This window comes from Schistocerca piceifrons, chromosome 5 (genome assembly GCF_021461385.2).
Source record: "Schistocerca piceifrons isolate TAMUIC-IGC-003096 chromosome 5, iqSchPice1.1, whole genome shotgun sequence".
Lineage (NCBI taxonomy): Eukaryota > Metazoa > Arthropoda > Insecta > Orthoptera > Acrididae > Schistocerca > Schistocerca piceifrons.
Window position 1 is genome coordinate 541,178,885 of NC_060142.1, and position 17,622 is coordinate 541,196,506.

The 17,622-nt window shown below is 43.6% G+C and overlaps 1 protein-coding gene across 3 annotated transcripts in view; it reads left to right on the plus strand.

The window, feature by feature from the left end:
* Positions 1-17,622, plus strand: part of LOC124797867 (myocyte-specific enhancer factor 2) — an 896,186-nt gene that overhangs the window by 290,966 nt on the left and 587,598 nt on the right. The gene's annotated exons all lie outside the window — the stretch shown is intronic.

Below are 17,622 nucleotides of genomic sequence, written 5' to 3' on the forward strand. Positions count from 1 at the left end.
CGGCGCATATATTACTAGAAAATCTGATTAGATACTTTTCAAACGTAAATACATGTGGATGATTTGGTTGACCATTATTAATTATTGCGTGGTAGAGGGTAATTTCCGTGGGGAGATTACACTGTCTTGCTGTTTCCTACTTGTATACAATAATAACGATGTGATCGCGCAGAATTCCTTCCAAGTCCATGACTTTAAATTCCAGTGCCTTTTTTTGTATGTTATCTTCAGCGTGAAGAATGTACCTTTGGAGAGAACAGTGCAGAGCCGTACCGTGTTGTGTTCACACTGGTTCCTGGAAGGGCTGACACGATAAATAGATTTTAGTGATAACGTTAAGAGTGGAAAACTGGCAGTTCCACGACGCTAATGTAGCAGCCGCTAGACACCTGTCACAGGCAGGGGGCGCTCAGCGGCTGCGCCTCGCAGTAAGCCAAAGCTTAGCTGCGCCTTTCTAAAGGCACGCGAAATCTACAGTCTCTTTCTGGGCGGCTGATCGTTTGTCGTCTCTCATTTCGTTCTTCCACGCTTTCGACGATGTTGTTTCATGTATTCTGATTATTTCTCATCTGCAGGTCTTCACAGGCAGGAGGCTAATGCTCTTCTGATCAGTTTCTGCGCTAGTAATGTGTTCAGTTCTGTCTCACATCTCTTCGTTGCCTCTTCTTTACTTCTGGTAATTTCTATCCTGTTTGTCAGGAAACTGACGTACCGGTCTCCACTTGTCTTATCTTCCATCAGGTATGCAATTTTGAAGATCTAATTGCACTCAAAAAGTACTGTTGGCTTTGAATATTCACGCAACCAAGCAATTACGTTTAAATATCTTAGTATGAAAATATGGTCTGTCAGAATGAATTACGTTGTGGCTGAGTATTCCTCTCGGTATTGCTATAATGCTTTTACTCCACCTATAACTCAACTGCCGTTCTTGTGATACAAGTATCCACGTTTTCTATGAAATATAGCTATCTAATTCAGTGAGCTTTATACACACTTTATCTCACCATCAGTTAAGTGTTTCATTATTTACCTGAATCTTTGCAGTCTCTGTTTCTGTAATACTGAATTTTATATACGAATGCCGCCCAGAAAGTAATTACTAATACGAAGAGAATAGAAAACTTGCAGTAACGTTTGTTATTTGCCCAAATAAATTTCGACGTTCCACTGTTTCTCTTACGTAATTGCCCCTGCTGTTGACGTAGGAGATCAGTTACTGTATACTCTCATCGTAAGTACTTATAATAACCAGTTGGTAACAGGTTTGACATCATAGTCCGAAACTCAAGTGTCGTTGCTAAGCATCCACATCTACCTGTGGACCACAGGTTCACTCAGTGCCTCGTACACCGTAATTTTCAGAGATATATAGACGAATGCCGTCCCTTTAATGTTTAACGCGTTCAAAATACTAGTTACAGTCCACATCTCAATTACGACGTCCATTACCAGAAATCTTCCCGAATGGCACATCGTGTGTTAAAGTGGTTTACAAATTGTGCAGTTGTGAAGGTAGGATGCAATGTATGCCTGAACTGACACCAACATAAAACTTTGACGGATCGTTCGTTGACTGGCCTCATCAGCCCAGAATGTCGGACTAGAGGGAAAAAGTAGTCAGAGTAGCTTTCGCTCGCAGCTTTATTTCCAAGAACTATTAATGTGATGTTAAACACAGCGACAATCAGTTTCTTAACAACGTTTTGGGACAAAGGAAAAATTCCGGGTTTAGCTTTGAGAACATAACTTGCGTACAGTTACATCTGTTCTGTGGGATCTAAAATATGTGTTTCCAGTGGACTAGTCATCAGTTTACACGAACCCAGCCAGTTCCAGATCTACTATATTGTGAAACTGCTCACTACATCTTTCACAGTTTCTCATGTTGGTCTGCAACTACAAAAAAAGATGCAAAGTACAGAACATGGAACGTGTCATAGTACATACCTAATTCTATTGCAGCTGTGTAGCTTGTTTCATTGGAACGATGAAATTGGTTCGATTAGTAAAAAAAGTTGTTTCCCGTCTTGAGGATGTACCGTTTAGGGAATTTCAGTTTCTTCCGTATGTCTTTCCTTTCGCCCTAGTTTTAAGGGAGGAATGGATTAATGGTGTGACTGCTTCAGAATGACTGTTTTCAAGGAGCACATTTTATGGGAAAATCTAGTTCGTTTTCCGGTGGTCTCCTAGATTTCATTGAGTGACTAAATCATCTGCATTTTAACCTCGGTGTTGAATCACTGTAAACTCATATACAATCATCCTTATATATCCTACTGCTATGTGCAGCCATCCCAATTCCAGTGCCGTGGCCAGCTGTGCTGGTTTTCTCAGTTGATGATCCATGGCGAGCACATCCCGATCGAGGTGGTCCCACAGAGTCTCGATTGGGTTTTAATCTGGAGAGTTTGGTTGCCAAAGAGTACGCTAAACTCATGCTACTGCCTTTGAACGACGCACTAGATACGTGGTTGTTGATCCAGTGTGCTTTCCAATCTGAAACCTTTCGGCAATTGTTGCAGGTTGTTTGCTTTCAGACGTCTCACGTCGTACACGCCAACGGCTTTGTGTCTGACGGAGCATAAACCGTGATTCATCTGGAAAGGCCATCTGTTGCTACACAGTGGACGTCCAGCTGCGGTACTGACGTGCAGATTCCAGCCTTCGTCGCCGATGGACAGAAGTCAGCTTGAGTACATGACTCACTTGGCGACCCAGAAGCAGCAACGTTCCTTGAGGAGACATTGGTTGCCTCATGGTACATCTGCGCGGTCAGTTGCTGAAGAGTTGCACGTTATTTGCCCATACACATGTAACCAGCTGTCGTTCACTCCTGTTATCTATGGCCCATGAAACACCACAGTTTCCTCGGCACCAGTTTTGTATAGTGGTGATATGGTATGCCGGGTGTACTTCACCCACGGCACCACCGAACAGTTACAAACCTGGCCGTTTCGGGAATGGCTCCACCCTTGGCCCGAAAGCGAATGATCATGCCCTTTTGGACGTCAGATAAATCACTCCGTGTTCGCATTATAGTGTTCCCCTCCCCCCCCTCCCACCCATGCCCCCAACACCACCACCCACCGATACAGCCTCCCTGTTAGTATTGCCACCTGCTCTCTGTGAGCTGCGAGTGGTTATTGCAGCCTGACGTCGAACGTAGGCGTTGCTTACATTAATAGGACTGTACCGTGTACGAAAATTATTCGAGTGGACTGCTGTCAACCACTGGCTCACCCAGAAAATACTCAGCCTTGTTCGGATAGAGACGAGTGCAATCCAGATCTGTCTGCTCTGATCCATAATTTCCTTAAATTCTTCAGGCGCGTCGCGGTACGGGTCTTTAGCGGAGATTCACTGGGTTACAGTTGGCGTTGTTTCTCCGTTTCTCCAGCTGAGCCAGAGCGACGGCTTTGACATTCTTAATGCTGGCGGGGTAGTAACAGCTGACGCCAATCCCAAGAAAGAAGAAGTTTTTAGTCGTCCCTTTTATCCCAGTTAGTATCCCTACAAATGGTTCAAATGGCTCTGAGCACTATGGGACTTAACTTCTATGATCATCAGTCCCCTAGAACTTAGAACTACTTAAACCTAACTAACCTAAGGACATCACACACACCCATGCCCAAGGCAGGATTCAAACCTGCGACCATAGCGGTCGCGCGGTTTCAGACTGTAGCGCCTAGAACCGCTCGGCCACCCTGGCCGGCAGCATCTCTTCATTTACACTGTGTAGCCCATATGGAAACATGCTACGGCGTAGACGATATGCACTGCCGAAATACGACGTCAATTTTGATCCGATTACGGCATATACCAACTGGGGGATAGTACATGTACGGATAACGGTTTCAACGTCGCCCGCCAACAGATAGCATAGTGGCGTAGCTACCAGTGCGCCACCTGTGTCTACCCTTTAATAAGGATTTCTCAGAGCCAGTTTGGTGCAAACGTGTGAAGCAGGCAGGCAAATATGCCACGGAGACTCACTCGTGGCTTTCTACAGCCAATTGATCGAGTTTGAATGGGGTCATATTGTGCCTTTCCAAGTGGCGGGATGGTCCTTTCGGACGACTGGCACTCAAGCTGGACGTGCTGCGTCAGTTGTGCAACGATACTGGTATCAGTGGTCACGTGGGCATTCTCACATCTGTAGGCGCGGTTCTGGACTTCCATAGCACAGACACCCGCGAGGATCGTCCTATCGTAACGACAGCTATCACGCACAGATAAGAGGAGTTGTGAGCCCAGGCCTTTGAACACATACTGTTGCGAACCGGTCATCAGCAGTGGAACTACGAACACACACCTTCCACTCACGCCACAGCATCGACCTGCATGGCTCGACTGGTGTCGCCAGAGGATCACTTGGAAGATGGAATGGCTCGCCGTGGTCTTCAGCGACGAAAGCAGATTCTCCTAGCACGCAAGTGATGGTCGTTTGCGCGTACGACGTAAACCTGCTGAGCGCTCTCCCCACCTCAGGATTTATGGTCTGGATGCGATAAGCTATAGCTCTCGTTCACCTTTGGTGTTTCTGGAGGGGATGCTAAACAGCGCTTGGCAGTGCAGAATGTCGTTAGACTCGTTCTTTTACCGTTCTTGCAACTGGAATGTGATGTGTTGTTTGAACAAGACAATGCTTGCCGCGAAATTCAACGTGCACACCAAGACGTGCAGCAACTTCCTTGGCCAGCATGATCTCCAGACTTGTCTCCAACCGATCACTTGTAGGATATGGTGGGACGAGAAGTGACTCGTGCGACTCGTCAACCAACAACTCTTACAGAACTACGTGAACAGGTCGAGCATGCGTGGAATAATGTATCCCAGGACAGGATTCGCCGTTTGTACGATCGAATGGATGCCAGAGTCAGCGCCTGCAGTGCCACCCATGCAGGCTATACCACGTATTAAAGGGTAAGCTGCGCGGGTTTAGCCGAGCGGTCTAAGGGCGCTGCAGTCATGGACTGTGCGGCTGGTCCTGGCGGAGGTTCGAGTCCTCCCTCGGGCATGGGTGTGTGGGTTTGTCCTTAGGATAATTTAGGTTAAGTAGTGTGTAAGCTTAGGGACTGATGACCTTAGCAGTTAAGTCTCATAATACTAAAAAGAAAGTTAAGTCCCATAAGATCTCACACACATTTGAACATTTTTATTAAAGGGTAATATGGGTGTTTCAGCATGAGTCGATACCTGGTAACTCAGAAACACTTGTGCTACTGATCTGTAAATGTAATGATTTCATGGACTCCATATGCACTGTTGCAGCACTAAATCTTGAGTGAGTCTGATTCCTTTAAAAGGGTGCAGTAATTTTTCTCCGGCAGTGTATTTGTTGATGTTCACATTTGTCTACCAATGTTTACACTTATTGTCCCCCAAATCTGCAGCCGAGTATCTCTCTCGCAGTGTGTGCGGAACGTAAATTTTTAAATTAATCATTAGAGCAATATACTCTCGGGTTCAAAAAAACACCTTGGACAACCAGAGAAAAGACGTTCATATTCCCAGGACTGTACATTAGTATGTTCTGAAGAAATGATCAGCATTTGAACCAAGGCCCGCGGCTTCAAGGTCAACATGGTTATCGCGGCGCAACACCACCTACCGGTAAAATGTGCCTGCGGCTCTCGTTGTCGCTATAAACCGAAGGTAATGGATTAGTGTGACTTGATCTGACATGCGGGATGCCTCGCAGACGTATGCGCGAACCTTACCGTCAGGTCAGAGAGTCTGAAAGAGGGCGCATTATTGGCATGAGAGAATGTGGTACATTAATACGGGAAATGGCTACTCGTGTAGGACGAAGTGTTTCGGTTGTGCAACGGGTGTGTGCAAAATGGTTCACGGAAGGTCGTAGAACTTGACTAGATGAGTCAGGTCACACCACCAAGACCATCCCCCAAGAAGATCGACACCTTGTACGAATGGTATTGCAGAACAGATCTGCGTCCTCCTCGGCTCTAGCGCAATAGTGAAACAGTGTAACGCACTGTACACTGTCAGGGGTGACAGTCCATCGCCGGTTATTACGGCACGTGTCACGTGCGTGTCGCCCTCGACTCCGCCTACCTTTGACGAATGTGCAGAAACATGCTAGACGGCCATGGTGTATGGAACTACGTCACTGGAGACAGGAATGGCATCAGATAGTGTTTTCGGACGAATCCAGGTTCTGTTTGTTTGAAAATGATGTTGCGTATTGGGTCGCCGCAGACAGGGGGAGCGGCATCACAGTGCTTTCGCACAGACATACGGCGCCAACTCAAGGCCTTGTGGTGTGGGTTGCTATTGGTTACAACCACAAATTACAGTTGGTGCGTGTCCAGGGCACTGCGACCAGCGTGACTTACGTGAATAATATCCTGTGACCCGTAGCCATACCGTTTCAGCACAAGCCATACCGTTTCAGCACAGCGCCCCAGACCCCATTTTTCAGCAAGACAATGCACGAACACATGTTGCTGCACGAACGCGTTTCTTCCTGGTGTCCTAGGATGTCTGCCTTTTGCCCTGTCCCGCCAGATCACCAGACTTGTCGCCTGTCGAAAATGTGTGGGATACGGTGAAATGACGGATGCAGCGCTCTGACCCAGTGCCACCCACCGCAGATAAACTTTGAACCAGGTGAATGCAGCACGGATGCAATTAACCGCAGGACGCCATTTGCTCCTTATAAGCGTCGATGCCATCGCGCATGGAAGAAGTTAGCAGGGCCCATGGCGGATCCTGTGCCTACTAGGCAACGGGACACATGCTGTAGAGGCAACAGGACACATGCTGAAGCGAGGTGACTGAAATGCTAATAACTTCTGCAGAACATACTAATGTACATGTCCTGTGAATATGAACGTCCTGTGTCTAGTCGTTCAATTTGTTCTGTTTTTACTGAACGTGAGTGTACTAGCACCTCAGCCATAAGACAAATGCGAGGACTTCCAACCACATGCTCTCTCCCATCGCCATGCAAGAGCTATACGACTCTACCCTTGCAGATCTATCAATAAACTGACTCAAACGCGAAAAAGGTAGGTTAATACAAGGCGCACAAGATCAAGGTTCTCTATGTGCCCCGGAAGGAGGAAGGAAGGAAAGATAAAAAAAGAAAGAAACCGGCGCGCACGCTAACTTACACACACACACATTATACAACGACGTAAAAAATCGCAGCACAAAAAATTTAGAGTAATGAAAATTCGGGAATACTTTTGTCTAGGTAACATATTGCAAGAGCACAGGTTAATGTAAGCGCGAGATAAGCCACTGCAAATGTGAAATGCTGGTGCAATAATAACCAGCCAGAATATTTATTGCAAGCGTGCAAATGTGCATGCATTGTGTTGTACAGGGGCCAGATATCAGAGTGTGGGATGGAGTTCCAAGCCTGCTGCATTTGGTCGTTCAATACAGGAACGGTTAATGCTGTTTGAGGATGACACTGGAGTTGTCGTACGATGATGTCCCATATGTGCTTGATTGGAGACAGATCTGGTGATCGAGCAGGCAAAGGCAACACGCTGTAGAGCATACTGGATTACAACAGCAGTGTGTGGGAGAGCGTTATCTTGATGGAAAACACCCCCTGGAATGCTGTTCATGAATGGCAGCATAACAGATCGAATCACCTGATTAACGTACAGATGTGGAGTCACGATGCGTGTGACAACCACTTGAGTGATCCTCCTATCATAAGGGATTGCATCGCAGACCAAACTCCAGGTGTAAGTCCAGTGTGTCTAGCACGCAGACAGGTCGGCAGCAGGTCCTCAACTGACCTCCTTCTAACCAACACACGACCATCAATGGCACTGAGGCAGAACCAGCTTTCATCAGAAAAGACAACGGATCTCCACCGTGCCCCTCAAGGAGCTCTCGCTTCATAACACTGAAGTCGCTAATGGTGGTGGTTTGGGGTCAGTGGAATGCGACTGGCTCGGAGCTGTCCTGGAACTACCCGATTTGTAACAGATCGTTGTGTCACTGTGGTGCCAACTGCTGTCAAATTGCTGCTGCAGATGCAGTACATTGTGCCAGAGCCATACGCCGAACACGATCGTCCCTCTCGGTAGTGTCGCGTGTTCGTCCGGAACCCGGTCTTCATGGGACCGTACATTCTCGTGACCACCGCTGCCAGCAATGATCTACAGTAGCTGCATTCTTGCCAAGTATTTCTGCTACAACGCAGGAGTAAGATCCAGCTTCTTATAGCCATATTACACGACGTCGTTTCAACTCAGTGAGTTGTTTACAGTGGCCTTTTTGTCGCCTTAAAGTCATTCTTTACTAACAGCTCACCACATCCAGTCTCAAAGGTGCCTAATGTTCACGACAGTTACAGCGTCTACTTAAAGCAAACCTGATTTGCATGCTCACAGTGGCGCTACTAATGCCACTCTTATGCGAGTGGCGAGAAATTTGAAATTCAGCTGCCTACCAGATTTTGTTTGTGTCACACAACTCTTTCTTGCCGTTGCTGTTTTTTTCCTGTGAGAGTATGTAGATTTCTATGTGGAACTTTTGATAAAATAGTCTCAGATATATTAAAATGGTCCCAGTCCCCGGTTCCGACCGAGAGATTAGGGAGGTTTCCCGTGGTTATTAGGCGAATGCCGGAATTTGAAGTCCTTCCCCATCTCCCCCATCTATACCACAACTGTAGTTCCCTCTGCCCCATAGTCAACCTGCTGGGTGAGTTGGCTGAAAAGAAGCGGAACTGTTTAAAGTGGAAGGTAAGTGTCCAAAAATGAGCTACTTATGAAGAAGACACACATTTGATAGAGGGTATTCGGGGGCTATCAGAACCGAACTAGAATATATCTAAGGCGATTTTTTCAATAAAAGAAAGTATTGCGTGGATTATAACGCCTGATTATGCTTTATGCACAGGAACAGGAAACATGACTGATTAAAACAATGTGGTGAACCGGGATTCGAACCTAGAACCATGCCGTTGTGGGCCACGCTCTGTCAATTCGAGCTACCGAGGGGCGAAACGGCCAGCCTTCTTAACTTCAGTACCACTCTCCCCTTTACCCAAAAGTTATCCTGCATATCTTGGGAGACTAGCGCACATGGAGAAGCTGTGAAGGTGGGTCGTGAGTCGTGTCTGTGGATGACTTAGTTATTACATGACCAATAAATCCTCGATACTTTAAAGAATCGAACTCCGACGTATAAAAAAGTTTCTGACTTCTGATTAGTTTACAAATGAGTTGTTTTGTTAAATACAGTATTTCACATTGAGCATGGAAGCGAGAAATTGTTTAGAAAAGGTTTGAAATTATGTTTAAGTTTCTTCAACTCGCTAAATGACCTCATTCTCAGATACTGTATCAATATAGCGTGAGTATTTGTGCCTGGTGAGTTAGACTGCATCAAAGACAAAGAGACAGTTTCCAACTGTAATACTTGTCTTATTGTGTTAAACTTTTAATGTAAGATTGTAGCTCTTAATGAGCAGATTCTGACAGAATTTTAAATTTTTAAATTCGGTCTATAATTGTATGATATATTGAAGATAAATTTTTTTGTGACGTAAAACTGGGACCGGATGACTGTGCAACGGGTTAGCCGTTTAGTAATATCGATGACCCGCAAAGGCAGGCTTTCGGTCCGGTACGTAGCCTTAATCATTCAGGAAGTTTCAAAACAGCGCCCATTCCGCAGGAGTTGATAGATTCATTCAGGATGCCTTGTGTTAGTCCGTCCTGTTCCGCAACCTCATAAGTGTAATGTAATTGCTTTAGTTAGCTGCAGTAACTTTGCGCATTAACTGAAGTGTTAAGGTAGCAAACAGCATAGTGGAACTAGTGACGGTTCTTGTCTCTGTTGATAATTGGGTCAAAGACGCTGCCGTAGTAGCAATGCTACGTTTCGGAGGGACTGTTGATGACAACTGACGTCTTCTTTAATTTCTTCGTGGACATTCTACTCTCTACGAAATTGAATATTGAGAAGCTTAACGCTGACAAAACTTGTGCTGGAAGGAAGGAGACACCAGAACTTCTGGAACGAAGCGTAATTATCTCGGATCACTGTTTGCTAAACGAGGCGATATTGGCAGGAGTCCGATCGCACAATTGGGCGGACTCGGTCGTTTCGCTACCGAAAGCGAGGCGGCTTTCGTTTTGTTTGCCGAGCGTGGCGCGGCCGCTAATGAGGCGGAGTGTCGGCAACGGGCAGACGCCGCGCCGCGCCGCTCCGGCTGTGCCCGCTCTGTCTGAGGCCGGCCACATCGATCCGTTCCGGTAAACTGTAGCTCGTCCCCACTGAATTATTACATCTGTTTTGACCCCGTCGTGCGGTCATCGAAATAGCATCCTTCTGCTGTTTCGGAGTGGATCGAAGGCATTCGTAATGAGCGGAATACCCAACTCTAGAATGTAAAGACTGCACTCGAACATTGGCACGTGAAACTGGTCAGAAAATGCTAAAATTGCGAGTACTAAGATTCAGTGACGTGTAATTCTACCGCGCTTTTCATTTTACTCGTTTTCCATCAATTTTGACAACAAAGGAGGGTTTCGACGAGGTGTACTCATAAAATTTCAATTTATCCCGAAAAAATAAAGTTACGTAATTTTTTGCGACATTACCCCAAAGTGAATCGAGAGAAAACAGAGTTCATGCCGTTAGGAAGAAGACAAGAGCAGGTAGAATATCTTGGGATACATGGCAAGAGGTTCAAGAGAGTAGACCAGTTCAAATACTTGGGATCTTGGTTTACCACGCACAACAACATAAAAATGGACATCAAGAAAAGAATAGCAGTGGGAACGAAATGCATGCATTCCCTCAGAGAAACGCTTGGTTCTAAATCGATCTCAGTGAACACTAAGATGAAAATCTGCAACACAGTGATATGCCCAGCAGTAATGTACATTTCAGAAACATGGATCATGACTAAGCGAGAATGGGAAGAACTATTAATATTTGAAAGAAGAGTAATGAGGAAGATATGGGGACCAGTTTTAGATAACGGACAATAGAGGAGGGAGAAAAACGAGGAAATCTACCTTCTGATGCGACAACCAACTATCCTACAGAAGATAAAGAGCAAAAGAATACAATGGGTGGGCCATGTACCCCATATGCCAGATGGAAGACAGGTGAAGATGGCACTAACGGGGAAACCAAACACTAAACGCCCAATTGGACGACCAAGACAGCGCTGGATGGACGACCTGGCGAAGGACCTAGCAGCCCTAGCAATTGACACCTGGAGGAAGCGGGCACAAAACAGGAAGGAATGTCGGCAGTTTGTGGAAGCAGCGCGTGGTCTGCAGGGCCTGTGATCGCTGAATATCTATCTATCTAGCCTATCTCCACTTTATCAGAGGGCTTTACCATTTTGTTTTGGCTTCTTTAGCTGCATGCTGGTACTGTAGCTCGGGGGTTTTAACGCGCAGATGGTGTACCGCAAATTAACAAAAAGCTAGTTACGTAACTATATTTATTTGAGATGATACTTAAAACCTTATGATTACTCTTCGAATGACTGGGTTTCCCAAAGTACATTGTTGCTTCCGTATTTTTTTTTGTCTCAAAACGAATGCTCACGCCAAAGAAATTTTTGTGTACCGATTTACGAACAATACCCGTTGTTTTAACGTACTCAGTATCAAAAATCAGATATCCTGTTAGCACCTGAACAATTTTCCACGTGTATGTTATAGGAAAAATTATCACGCATTGCCACTATATAATAAAATCGTAGACAATAATTGTATCAGAAACAGGCAGCATATTACGGTATGTTGATAACTTTTCAATTTTCGTGCCATACACCTTTCGCCTTTATACTATGCAAGGCATTATACGGAACTGAAGACGTCAGGACTAAAAAAGCTGAACATCACACAGACAGTCATATGTCTGCCGTGGCTTGACACTAGCGCGTGGTGAAGTAACCACTCCAAGAGAGCAGATCGCTGCTGGTTGCTGTTTCTGTGAGCGTTATCCTCCACGTACACCACAGCGGCTGCATCGAACAACTGCCACAATGAACACGACATACTTACATACAAAACTTTTTATCGCTGAATCACTATAAAAATCTTATTCTCTTCCATAGAGTACTTCGAAGCCTTACCTTTTGAAACGAACGACGCACGTTGGAAAAGTGGTGCAAAAATTGGCATCTTGCTTTAAATGTTTAAAAATAAAAAATTGTGCACTTCACAAAATGAAAAAAACTTAGTTTCCTAAAAATTGTGCACTTCACAAAACGAAAAAAACATAGTATCCTATGACTATAATATCAATGAATCGCTGTTGGAACCGACCATCTCATACAAATACCTGGGTGTAACACTATGTAGGGATTTGAAATGGAATGATCACATAGGCTCAGTCATGGGTAAATCGTGTGGTAGACTTCGATTTATTTGTGGAATACTGGGGAAGTGCAATCAGTCTACAAAGGGGATTACTTACAAATCACTCGTGCGGACCGCTTCTAGAATACTACTCAGGTTTGTGGGATACGTGCCAACTAGGACTGACGGGGAATATTGAACGTATACAGAGAAGGCAGCATGAATGGGCACCAGTTTTTTTATCCATGGAAGAGTGTCACAGGGATACTGAAGGAACTGACTAGACAGAGTCTTGAAGGTAGACGTCAACTATCCCGAGAAAGTCTGCTAAGAAAATTATAAGTATCGGCTTTAAATGATGACTCTATGAATATATGACAACCCTGTTCCATTAATCATATAGGGTTCGAGAGAATGATGATAGAATAATTACAACAGACACAGCAAACAATCATTCTTCTCGCGCTCCATGCGTGAATGTAACGGGAAGAAATCCTAATAACTGGTACAATCGGATACACCCTCTGCCATACGCCTTCGGTGGTTTGCAGAATGTAATGTGGATGGAGACAACAATATATCATCAATGTACGTTTGGTCTGTGACAAAACGTGTATAGTGTTATAGATTTCATCTACAGTAATGGATTGTTGTGAACATGCATTATTAGAAAATACATATGGGTGTCTAAGAGGTGCCCAGCAAATCTATCTATAGGTATGGATCACACAGAGATCAGCAACTAGTCTCTAAATAGTGACTTGTTGTGTGTCGTTTCATTTGCTTTTAATTTGGAGGGGGGGTTCTGGATAAATATTCGTGCTCTCACCTCTTTATTTCCAGATACAGTTTGGAGTTTTATCCATGTGCTGTATTTCTTTCATGTATATGTACCCAGGCATGAACTTGCCTGTTACAATCGTAGTACTGTTGTGCACATAAATAGCACCTGAAAAATTCGGAAAGGTAACTATCGCACGTAAGGTTATCTTAGCAGTGCATGAGAGTAAAATCCTGTGAGCGATAAGGTCGAATCGTTTGTAGACCGTCAACAAACGCGACAGTTCATTCTCTGTACTGGGTACTAACTTAAATTGAAAACTGCCAAATAAGCTTGCATAAACGTATAAATCATATTGTATGTCTTATTAGTGTCAAATTATCGACTAGTTATCGTCACTGCATAGCAATTCCGGACATGGGCCAACAATTAAAAGAAATTTTATTAGCTTTAGCGAACACATTCATAACATGGTTCTTCTTCGCGATTAACTGTGTTGTCAGGTGTCGAGTCTTCCCGCGCTCATGCTCAGGTGTTAGTATCGCGCTCAGAGACTTAATTTCTCTCTGAAGAACTGATCTGATTACACAGTTCCCCTAGTCGCTGAGACCCGCTACATCTGCGCCACTGGAAGAAGATTAACTCCTGTTGTGCTAATCATGATTCCGCTGTTCTCTCTCGTATAGTGGTAAGAACAGTAGAACTGTGCAGCATGTGTAAATTACCTTCACTGTAGTTGCAGGAAAATTCTCCAGTAGTATTGCTCTAAACACAGGCATAAAACTGACGGTGTTGTCACTTTGCTGACGGATGGACGATGTCGTTGAACATGTTGCAATGTTGCCGTAGGAACAGTTTATTTTGAATGATTTTGGGTTTCGTTCATGGCTTGCGTTTTGTATAAGCTCTCTCGCGGGTTAAATGATTTAAAAATATCTGCACTTCGTAGCAAGTGTGTAACGAAATAGAACTGAAGCATCCCACGATAATTGCAAGGTATGATTAGCAGTGCTCTCGAGCACATTTACGTTTCTTGCAGCAGTACTTGAAGAAAAGCAGTTGAACTGTTGGCTTGTTGTTAGTAGCAGTCAGAAGGTGATTAGGACACGAGAGGCTCACTATGGTTTATCTGGAATGTGTGTGTGTGTGTGTGTGTGTGTGTGTGTGTGTGTGTGTGTGTGTGAGTGTGTGTGTCTGTGTGTGTGTGTATCACATTTAGGCTAACTGCACACTTATCTGAGAGAACAGACTACTGCCCTAATGTTAGAGATATTTACCAAATCTTTCTTTTTTGTGAAGGACGTCACTGCATAGAGACATTGCTCTGAAGCGCGTGGTCAATGTTCCATGACGACAGGTATCCTTCATATCAACGGATTAACGGCAATTACACAATGAAAACCTAACTGCTAATTTTTTGCAGCCACTTGTTAACGGCATAGCATTTTGCAATATTTTGAAAACTCGGTGCTTGGAAATATTATGACATTATTGCATATGTGTAATGCATTTATCATCCATTTACGAGATGCAGACTTCGTTATGTTAAAGTGAACGTCGTATAAACGAAGCGCCAAAATATATAATCTATTACCATTTATCTGTTGAAAATCCACCACAAAATATCGGAGATGCGCTAATCAACGATCTGTTCTCTTTCAGAGTATCATCTACAGGATCATTCCTGTCTGATCGAAGTTTTATCGAATCTTTTAACTAACAATTCACCTTTTCTATTCCATCATTTTACCACTGTTCTGTTAGCGTTGATAGTTTTCGGTTGATAAATATTGTTTCAAACAGTATTAAACATGATCTTAAACGATAAAGTAATGAAGAAAATACACCGTGTAAATAAACAATCCGTCAACCTTGCTGCTATAGTCTATTCATCGACAGCAATCTGATAAACATTACACTGCGTATTCTTACGCATTTGCTATTAACTCATTGGATTTTATTTCCCACGGGTGTGGTAATAACCTTAAGTTTTATGCGGCAGCGTAGCTCGCCACACTACCCAGTGAACATAACCCAACGCACAATGCTTTACCGGCGCGTTTAAACAGGGGAGCCCCTCCAACAAGTCCGCAGTGATGTGAATAGTTTTGGATAAAGGTGTTTCTGTTCGACATTCCACAACTGATTGCTGAATGTTAATCATGCTTCGTATAATCTGTTTCCAACTGCTTTATTTTAACACTTCTCGCAGACAGGTATTTGAAAATGCTGGAACAGAAATCATTCGCGTCAAAAATGTTAAAATAAAACATTGGGAAGCAGATTACATCAAACATTACAACTGCAGATAGTAAAATCGACGAAGAGTAGAAAATAACAAAACTTGAAATGCCATCCAAATTTTAAAACGGATAAATTAATATACAGTAACACTTCGTTAATACTCTTCGTGAGGGACCAGGCAGAAACCATATTATACCTTCCAAAAAGAGTAGCAAAAAATTACTTGCATAAACACAGTACAATTTATCTGTGAGAGCAGTGTGTGATTTTCAAGAGCGTATTACAGACGTTTTGCTGTTAATCAAATACTGAAGCCACTTAAGATATCACTCACCTCAGTCGTTTGGTAACCTCTTAACTCGTTCCGTCGCTGAATCTGAAGAAGACATTTCAGCAGTGGCATTGCCATCTTCAACACTGATGAATAGCGGATCAAAAAAACAATCTATGAAACCATCCAACTGTCACAATTTGTCTTCTCTGATTACGTGGTGTTCTGCATTCCACCAGCATTCGATAGTGATCTGTTACAGAGTGCATTAATTTAAGCGCGCCTGGTAACTTAAATGTCGTATTATTCCTTGCAACATATCCTTTAACCTGTCTCCAAATAAAGTTCTATGTGGCTCAGATTGCAGTAGTACGGCGGAAACCTAACGAAAATGTGACCCGGAGACTGAACAGCTTCATCAATAATGTACTAATCTACAATGTAAACTTCAATCGTTTCAGTAATTCAAGCTTAATCGCAGTAGGATCGAGATGTGCTCACTTTCCGTAAGCCAATTTCCAATGTCTTCTTCCTCCAAAATGTTTGTGGCCTACGCTCAGCCTTTACATATAGCGAGGGATGTTTTTCCGATAACTTCCCAAAAACATGGAGAACTACTTGTCTCAGTTTTTCACCGCTTTTTAACAGTATTTCTCGTCTATGTTTCGCAAAAGAACACGACACAATTTCAACCATTTTCACTGTACACATGGGAAACACAAACGAATGAGAAGCACTACAATGACTGCTCGTGTGATTGTTGAGAAGTGGTTGGTGGGAGGGGCGGGAAGATTTCCTGCCATTTTCTTCAGTACTCACAACGGCAGAGATTCTTTGCACCCTCTTACCCTCCAAAATGACGTGTATAATTGAACGCTCCTGTAGAGGTAGATCAGCACTTACAGACTGAGAAATGGCGAGCAGTAAAATGTCGCATACAAAGGTCGATTCTCCTCCGCACACTCTTAGGTGTGCATCAGAGGATGTCTTTTAAAAAACGTTAAAAAATCAACTTGGAGAGTAATCGAACCTACAACATTGCTTATACAAGTCAGTTACTATATACACTAAGCCACCACAACCGTACAGATTTAGTGATTTTTTTCAAATGATACTGTACCGTGATTCTCAAATTTATTTAAAAGAAGATGAAAAGCGATTCTGCATTTCATGTTCAAAGCAGAAATTGAGAACGTATTTACAAATCAAGTCAACATGTACCGATCAGAACTGGCCATAACGTTGTGCACAGAACTGTTCAGAGAAAGCGACAGTACACTGACATTTGAAATAAGAAATACGTGGCGTGAGCATTTAGCATATAGATCAGCAAAACCATTGTTGTCTATTAGTGCTTTACAACGTCTTGAAGTTTTATTAGCGGTAATATAGCTCAAAATATCTAATACACAACTAGGGTCTACTTCCTGTTTCGTAACAACATCCGTGAACGTGTGCTACGACCGCTGACAAATAGCCGTGCTTGTGTCTGTGTACATCAGGTTCGTTATTGCGATGAACAGAGTGTAGGCGAGATTGTCTATTGTCATCATGCAAGTGCAGTATTGACTCAAGTGCTAAATTTTGATTCGATTATACAAGCTGCGACTATTATCATCGTCTACAGACGGAAGTTTAGCTCTTCTAATACACACCGCGTGCTGTGGTTATAACTCTATACTAATGAACTTCAGGTAAAAATGTTAGAATAAGGGTGTAAATTACGGAGAAAATTGTCTTTTCGGTTATTTTTGCTTTACTTGTAACTCAGTAAAACAATGCAGAAAATGTTGAATTTACTAAAATTATTGAAAGTGTCCTTGATTATTAAAAATATCCGTGCACGACAGCATTGTTTCCAGCGTTAATGCTGTGAATGGCTGTTTACTGCTGTGTAAGCGCCAAGGCGGCGGTGTGCCAACCAGACATTGAATGTCGACACTGGAGGCCTAAAGAATTTGTTCGCCTCACTGCGACGACGTACACGGTTTTGCGAATATTCG